This window comes from Crocodylus porosus, unplaced genomic scaffold, assembly GCF_001723895.1.
Source record: "Crocodylus porosus isolate Cpor-Errol unplaced genomic scaffold, CroPor_comp1, whole genome shotgun sequence".
NCBI classification, from domain to species: domain Eukaryota; kingdom Metazoa; phylum Chordata; order Crocodylia; family Crocodylidae; genus Crocodylus; species Crocodylus porosus.
Window position 1 is genome coordinate 138,919,020 of NW_017728931.1, and position 8,437 is coordinate 138,927,456.

General features: G+C 42.5%; 1 long non-coding RNA gene across 1 annotated transcript in view; it reads right to left on the reverse strand.

Annotated features, from left to right (window-relative positions):
- LOC109315830 overlaps window positions 1–8,437 on the reverse strand; it is a 99,873-nt gene that overhangs the window by 44,813 nt on the left and 46,623 nt on the right. The window contains exon 3 of the long non-coding RNA XR_002102623.1: window positions 3,980–4,029. This is a non-coding gene — a long non-coding RNA (uncharacterized LOC109315830). The remainder of the gene's footprint in view (window positions 1–3,979; window positions 4,030–8,437) is intronic.

Genomic DNA, 8,437 nt, shown 5'->3' on the forward strand with positions numbered 1-8,437 from the left:
ACACAAAGATATTTGGGTTATAAGGGCTCCAGCCACCTTTCAAAGATTGATGGATGAGATGTTACAACCTTACTATTATTATGCAGCAGCCTATTTAGATGAGGTTATAATTACAGTCAGGACACTTCTCTAGAAATCAGCAATGGGCCTGCAGTCTCTGATAACAAACCCAGGGATATGCCAAGTGGGAAAATGTGGCACTAATAAGGGCAACGAATAGGGTGTGAGAGGGTATAATCCCTTTGTGTTAAGGTTGAAGCCATGTCCAACACGCCCATCCCCAAAACCCAGCAGGATATTACAGACGGCGTTGAAAGTCACCTCACTGGCTACATCACTCATGGTCCTCGTGAAGAAGCCTGCCTGATGCAATAAATCACATGGTAACCTCCTCCACGTGACAGGGCATTTTAAAAGATTATGCACATTTCTGCTAGTAAGCACATTTTTGGAGCTTTGATTTCACATGACATTTTATTTTTCAAATCAATGCCTGACACAAAGCCACGAGCTGTTCATTTCCAACAGTTCCAGTCATGACCAGCTCAGCCTCTGCAGGAAGTTGAAGCTGCTCAACAAAGGGATGTAGTACTCCATCCTGTAAAAAGACTGTCTAATCACCCAGTGATCCATTATGGCAATAACATACTACATCTTTGGTACCCTGTTTATCCTGGTCACTGGCCATTCATGTCTGCAATGGCCTGATACTGTAAAAGCCTTTAATGCTTATGTTGCTGCTAGTACTTGGATGCTGCAAGCATTTCCATTCTAGGCAGAACAGTCCCGGAAAGGAAGGAAGTTATTTTCTCAAATTAATATATTTAGGAACTCAATGATCAATCCATATAAGAGGAGGATGTCTGTCAACGAAGGACCCTAGCAAAAGTTATATTTAAATAGTGATTAACCTGTTAACCACATTTTAAACAGTAACCTGGCCACAGGCTCAGCCAATTAATGGTATAGCAAAACAGGAAACCAGTCACAAAATTATCCCACAAAATAGGTGTAGTATTTTTGTGGCTACTTTCCATCACACCTTAAACTGAACATGTGACAGGGTCCCCACCACAGCCTGTAATCAACAATCACTGATCGTCATTCTCAGGCCCAGGCCTCCAGCAGTTCACGCTACGCTGCACACGCCTGGCTTTCATCTTAGCAGTGTAGGGGGAGTCCGGGATTGTGGTCCTAGGATCCCCCTGCACTGACAAGTAATAATGACACAACTGGGATCTGATCCCTGATCCCAAAATTGAGTGTCCTGACATGAACATGTGGCGTGGCAGGAGGCATGATTGTTGGGATCAAGGATTCAATCCCATTGTGACATTAAATGAACATGTACCATGGGCCTGGCCTAACTTTTTAGGAACAGGCTAGAATCTACAACCGAATGCAACAGTGTATAACCAAGGAGGGATCCTGCTAAGCTCTATGGCTACATTATTTAAGCAGAAAGAAGGAGCTGAGCAGAAAAGGTGAAGGAAAAAGTCTGCACCTGCTGCCAGAGTTTGTGGTCTCTCTCTCCCAGTATGAAGTGACTGCAGGTGAGGTACATAAGCTTAAACAAGTTGGGCTGGGTATCAGTTGCAGTTGAGCCACAGCAGCACAGAGCTCCTCTGGGCTAATTTACATGGCCAAAAAACGTATAAAGGTTTCCTAAGCTATGCCTTAACAGGGACATCATTTTCAGCTATCTAATGGGTGAAAATACCAAAGAGCAAGGGGATTCATTTAATGTAGTTTAGGATGGCACTAGAAGATATATCTAGAAATAATGGATGGTTAAATGGAAAGTTTATGCTAAATACCAATGGAAAAGAAGTGAGCCTGTCAAATGTATTAGACAATGGTGGTCGGCCAGGAGAAGAACTGGAGATTTTGTTGCTTGGCATTTTAAAGTTAGACTGGACCAACTAAATGAAAGAATTTCTGCACTGGCCAACTACTTATCTATCTTTGATTTATATGATCTCTCGTGTCAGTCTACAAGGGATATTACAAGGATCTAGGCTACACAGCCTGCTGAATCGTTTAATTAATTTTACAGCAAGGCTGCTCTGAGTCACATTGATAAGTGAATCACATCTTTGAAATGGTACCTTGTCAAACCCTTGATCTTCCCAAAGTATTAAATTAGTGTAGAATGTGTAATGGTGGAGGAATGGCATGCGCTTGGCTCACATTTAATGACTGAAAACATCCTTTTCAGTGAAGGAGTAATTTTGTAAAATTATTATTTAATTTTTCAAAGATTAAAAAAAACTCAGTATTCACTAGGATGTTTTTCATATTAATAAACAGAAAGAGTATACATTTAGTACAACATCCAAAAGCCGTTTGACATGCTGCGATCATCAATCATTTCAAAACCCATGTGGCAGAAACACAGTCATTCCATTACAGTTAAAGTAAAATGAGCTCTATCCTGATACGGTAGCGGTATTTTAAAATTGACTCAGCAATACACTAAACCTCATCCAATCTTTTAATAAATCCAGTTTCTAGCTGATCTGAAACTACATTCAAATGAGTAAATGAGGATTTTTTTTTTTTTTTTTTTTTTAAACTACAATCATGACTCTTCATCAGATTATAGCATGTTTTTACACTATCTATTAACAATTTTTCAAAGACGGACAGTTTAAAACAAATGTCTATTATTGGATAATGACTAATACAAATGAATCATATACATGAAGACCAACTGTAAGGCTTGCCACTGCAAATGAAAAACACCTTCATGTTTATACATCAAAACAGGACTATTAGGCTAAAGGAAAAACATTCAACATATTCTACATTGTAAATCTATTCAACAAGGGACTTTCAGTGACATACAAGCATAAGGCACTCTGAGTCATTTTATGCATGGGTACAGTGGGATGAAAAGCCATCAAAGAAGTTGCATTCTGCTGTGGCAGATGACAGTGGGAAAAATAATACCCTCGGTGGCAGCTCTCTCCTCCGCAGAATATGGATGTAAGCTGCACAAATGATACCTTCAAAGGGGAAGTGGGTCTGCCCTAACACTAACACTGAACATGACCCAAAACCATATGATCCAATATAACTCAGGAACTGAATCTGCTATTCCCCACACTCCCAGTGAAATACACATGAAAAACATTAGCCTTGGGTGCATACAGCCATTCTCTGCACCCAGTCTACGTTCACACATGGCTTGCTTTAAATCGCGTGAACATAGACCATGAGTCACATGGACAAATGTTAGCTGCTTCCAGAAGCTGCATGGGGAAACTGGTAGAAACAAGTCAAGGTGGAGGGAGGGGCACCTAGGACCAGGGTGTGCGGCTAGTGCATAGGCACTGACTCCATGGGTGCTCTACAGCTCAAGCACCCACCAAGAAAAATTAGTGGGTACTCAGGACCCATGAGCCATGTTGGGTAAGCTAGGTTGAAGTACTATACGGCCTCTTTTGGGACTGCAAAAAAACCAAAAAAAGCGCCCCCTGGCAAAAAACAAGTTGGCACCTATTGGCTAGTGGGTCTGCAGGGAGGGTTTGTGGCAGGGGGAAGGGGTGGTGAGGACTGGCAGGATCCGAGTTGGCTGGCAGGTCTGGGGGGTGGGAGGACTGTTCATCCAAGGCGGGAGAGTCAGGGGGCTAAAAATCAACCCAGTCAGGGTTATGGAGTGAGAGGTAGGAAAAGCAAAGCCCCAGGGCTGGGACGAATGGGTGGGCTTGCCCAGCCCTAGGGCTGTCCTCTGAATGTATATCTAGATCAGCTTGATCTGTTCCAGATCTCAATTAGTTCACCTCCACAGGGGAACTAACTTACAGCAGATCCACCATTTTAGGGGCAATTTAAAGCCCCCTTAATGCCTGCACAGATGGGCATTTCAATCAACATCACCCTAGTTAGGTCAATCTAAATGTAATGGCTATACACACCCCTTCTTTGCTATATAAACAGCTATTTTATGTCAGGAAATGGTGCAGTTTTGACTTACTTTTTGATAATGTGCTTTCTTTCATGTGGCCCAGTCTCCATTTCCCCTTTCTACAATGCAACAAACAAAAAATGACATTAGAAAAGCAGATGCCAAAACTCAAGTTCTGTTTATGTTGTTGTTTTTATCTGAAGCTTGCTGCTTTAATTATACTGAAAGAAAGATTTTCTGTCACTCATTTCTGGCTCAATTAATTTGACTGATAGGGTAATTTCGTACAATGGTAATAAATTCTATGTGGACAGATGTGGAGGCAGTCTGGTGAATTCAACACAAAATCCCAAATTCTCTTCCAAATGTTCCCAATGATGTTCCACATGACCAGGTTCGAGTCACTCACTCTCTCAGCACTGTAGTTTCTCCATCATAAAATGGAAATATGAATCCCAACCTCACTGGTAATTAACATTTGTGAAGTACTTTGGAGATGTGAAGTGCTATATAATTGCTAAGTGTAACAATTTATTTAAACTATCTCCTACAAAAGGACTCGTGTGACTTCCTTTAGCCGACTCAGATTCTCTGTTTATCCACAGAACTACATTAAAAGCACCAGCAAACATTTTTTCCACATTGTTACTCCAACGTCCCGCAGTGTAGATCTGGAAGGAATATTCTAGGAATTGTTCAGTTCCTGTGCATCATTCAGCCCCTAACCTCTATTGAGCCTCTTGATACAGATGCCAGATATGGGATCGTAGTTATGATTTGGGTATCTGTCCACTAGGTATGTGCTGATACACAACTGGTCACATATGGTAATAACTTCTGCTCATTACTGAGCAAGCTAAATACGTCAACCATAAGTTTAAAATGGTGGTATTTTTTATCTCCTGACACCATTTCATTTTAACCACGTAGATCTCTAGCACAACTACTTACAAACTCTTATCTCACATGGCATTATAGGCAAGAATGAAGGAAGTCAAAGGCGCTGCAACACCCATCATATTAAATCAACAACAGAAGATGAACAGGCACATACTTCAACATAAAGAATCAAACTACTGGAAATGTTACTCAACCACCACTGAGAAAAAACTTATTCTTCAAAGGGCTACGAGTGTTTTTTTGGGAAATGTGCTACCAAAATTCTACTCAGAAACAGCTCTGCTCCTATATTTTATGCATTTCCCATCTCGTTCTTTATTACAAAAAAATTTCGGCATGAGAACAAGGGTAACTGTTTTGTCCAACTGTACTGGTTTTTGCTCTCTATTCTTTAATATATGACCTAAGCAGTTTTGCGACCTCAAGATGAATGGCCACGGGAACTGCAATGTCACCAAAGAAGGCAACTTCAGCTGAGGAATAAATACGAGAAGGAACAGATGAAATCTTAAGAAATAGCTATTCTATGAAGGCAGATGTGTTTAATTTCATAAAAATAAGGAAAGAGGAAAAGAAAGAAATGATACTGCAAATATGCAGAGGCAGTATTATTTCCAAGTATGAAGGCCCAAATCCTGTTTCATCTCGAAGACACTTAAGTGTGATCCCTATTCCACTTTTGCTCAAGTCCCTAGAAAACCAATGACACAAAAGAGGAGTGAGTTCTGCTAGACGGGGCAGGCAATTATTTCGGGCAGAGGGCCACTTACTGAGTTTTGGCAAGCCACCAAGGGCTGCATGACAGGCAGCCAGGGGCAGCTAAATATTAAATTTTCTAAATTTTTTTTAGGGGCACGGTGGGCTAGATAGAATGGCCTGATGGACCACATTTTGCCCACCCCTGTCCCAGACTTAACATGTAGACATGCTAAAAAAGTTGACACAAACAGTTTTTCAAGGACTCCAGTAGGGTGGAATAGGATTAAACTTAGAGGTCAACAAGGATTTAGCCAAAAATATTCAGAAATATTTCAGACCCAAAAACTACAATACACAAAACAAATGGAGTCCCTGTCGCAGAGTGAAAAATCTATAAGACAAACAATAGATCACGCGCAAGGATGTCTCAATGTACAGATAATTTAGAAATGGGGACTTTTGGTGTAGTTTCCATTACAGAATCATAACTCATTTCATATGGCCACTGCATTAAGATTTTCAGAGTCATCTGAATGAGAAAGTGGCAGTTTTGAGAACTGGGATAGGAAAGAAATTGTAGTGCGAAAAATGATACGACTTAGAAAACCTGAATACTACTAATCTCAAACTTAGCAACTGAAAGGTTTTTAACTCTTTGCAAGCATTATGACTAGATTACAAGCATCAAAGGCAAAGATTTCCATTATTATGCGCTCAAGTTAGAAGATCATAGAAATGGGATCACTTAGAAAAACCCAAACAAGAGAGGAAACAGAATGACTATACTCAAAATGCCATCGAATACACAAAATAAAATCATAAATAAAAGTCCCCTCGTAATTTCTTTTGAATTTTAAGTAGATAAAATTATTTTAGAAACAGGTATGATTTCTATGTCAGTACTATCCCTTTAAATATGGCAACAATATTTGATTCAGGCAACAGTATTTGATTCAGTGACCTCTTGTAACAGGAAATTCCAGACTACAGTTGGAATACGGCTGACAATGGACTCCCAGAGCTGCATACACCCCAAGTGAAAAAGCATTTCCTTTCCTTTGTTCTAAAGTCATTTATGAGATGATATAAGTCACTACCACATTCTCTTGTGCTCTCAATAATTTCCCTTGGGGAATAAGGGGGGAAGAAGATGAAGCTACTCACTATGAATGCAAAGCTCCATATACACTACCCAGGCTTGTGTGCCCTGGAGAGGTCACTCCAGCTTCACTATATCTTTCAAGCAAGGATTATGTTCAGTGAATTGAGGTTTCAACCGGGGTAATGTTATTGCCTCGCAAGACAGAAAGATGTCTACTGGTACCAGAGACAAAGAAACTAGGTGGACAGAAACAAGCTACCAACACTGGTACAGGGAGGCAAAGTTCATCCATAGAAGTACCAGGTAGAGGTAGAGGATGCAGTTAAAAGTGAAGAAGCTGGGAAGCTCGGGGAAAAAATATGCTACCATGTAATTAAAGAAGATATCACACAGTGTATGGTTTCATGATTTTGAAGGCAGTTTCCACCATCACAGCAAAAACTGGCATTTCCCATCATTTTGGGCCAAACTGACCCCCAAAAAGAAAAGCTAACTGGAGTACAAAGAAAGTACAGCAATCCCTGCAGCCACAGAGCACGTGGTTTGCGAGAGAGCTAGTGACACGGACTCAGTGAAGGCGCCAATCATTAACAAGAAAGGGTTTAAGAAGCCAGATGCAATGCTGCAGCCTGAAGATGAGTGATAGGCCTCTCAGCCAATCAGCAGCAAGGGGTGGGATTACTGGGGCCCCTTGGTCAATCAGCTGCAAGGGAGGTAGGGGGGCTTGCCATGAAAAAAACGCTACGCTGGCTCTGCACACTGTGAGCGGCCTGCAAAAATCCCTTTGTCTCGCCATTTAGGTAGGTCCCTATATGTATGCACGGTCAGATCATTCCTACCGTGTTTAACCAAATCCAAGCCAACTTCAAATTTAAAAGGACTCCCTCAATAATTAGATTATAAACCTGGAAAATATATCAAATGTGTTATAATTTTCCATGCACAGAATCTAATTATTGAAGGGTCATCCTAAGTAACCGTCCCCACTACCGCTACAGCAAGGCAAGCAGCGGCAATGGGGCAGGCGGCAGGGAGGCAAGTCCCCTGCCACCTGCCCTTTGCCACTTTCCCTCCCCACCTCATCCCCCCTGCTGCCTAGTGTCCCACACCACCTATACCACCTGGCACCTCTGCCCCTGCCACTCGCCTAGCTCCCACCCAGACACACAACAGCAGTTGCAGCAGCAGCAGATGCCCCAGCCCCAGAGTTACCGCCACTGTCACCACTGCTGCATGGCTGGGCAGGGGCCAAAGCTACACGTGTCCTGCTCTCCAGGCCAGAGCAGGGCCCTAGCCAGAACAGGAGCTGCAATGGGAAGTTGTGGCAACAGTGTGGGCTTGGGGGGTAGAGGGGGAGGGAGCAGAGGCTGCAGGAGACAGGTGGGGGGGGCAGTAGCTACAGCTCTGACTCCAGGCCCCAGGCCAGAGTCAGAGCTGCAGCCCTCCCTACACCCTGTACTCAAATCTAAGATGAGGGGCTCCCCCCCCCACACACACTGAATACTGGGGAGGGGGACTTGTCTTGGATTTGAGTAAAAGCAGTCAATTTAGCAAATGCCTATTTTGGACAGCGAAGTGAAAGAGTAAAGCCTATTTCAAGTGAAGATATCACACAGGCCCAGCCTCAAAATGCAGACACGACAGAATGCTAGAAAACCCACTGCGGTGTACAAGACCCGCCAGCGTGCTTGTGGCAGAAAGCCACCTTGTTTCTCCCCAAAATCTCTGCCCTGTGACACTGTGACTAAAATCTCTGAGCAGCAACCATTTGATTAGGGTGGGTCAGCACGGAGGGGACCCCACCCTGGCCAGTCTCTTTAGGTAAC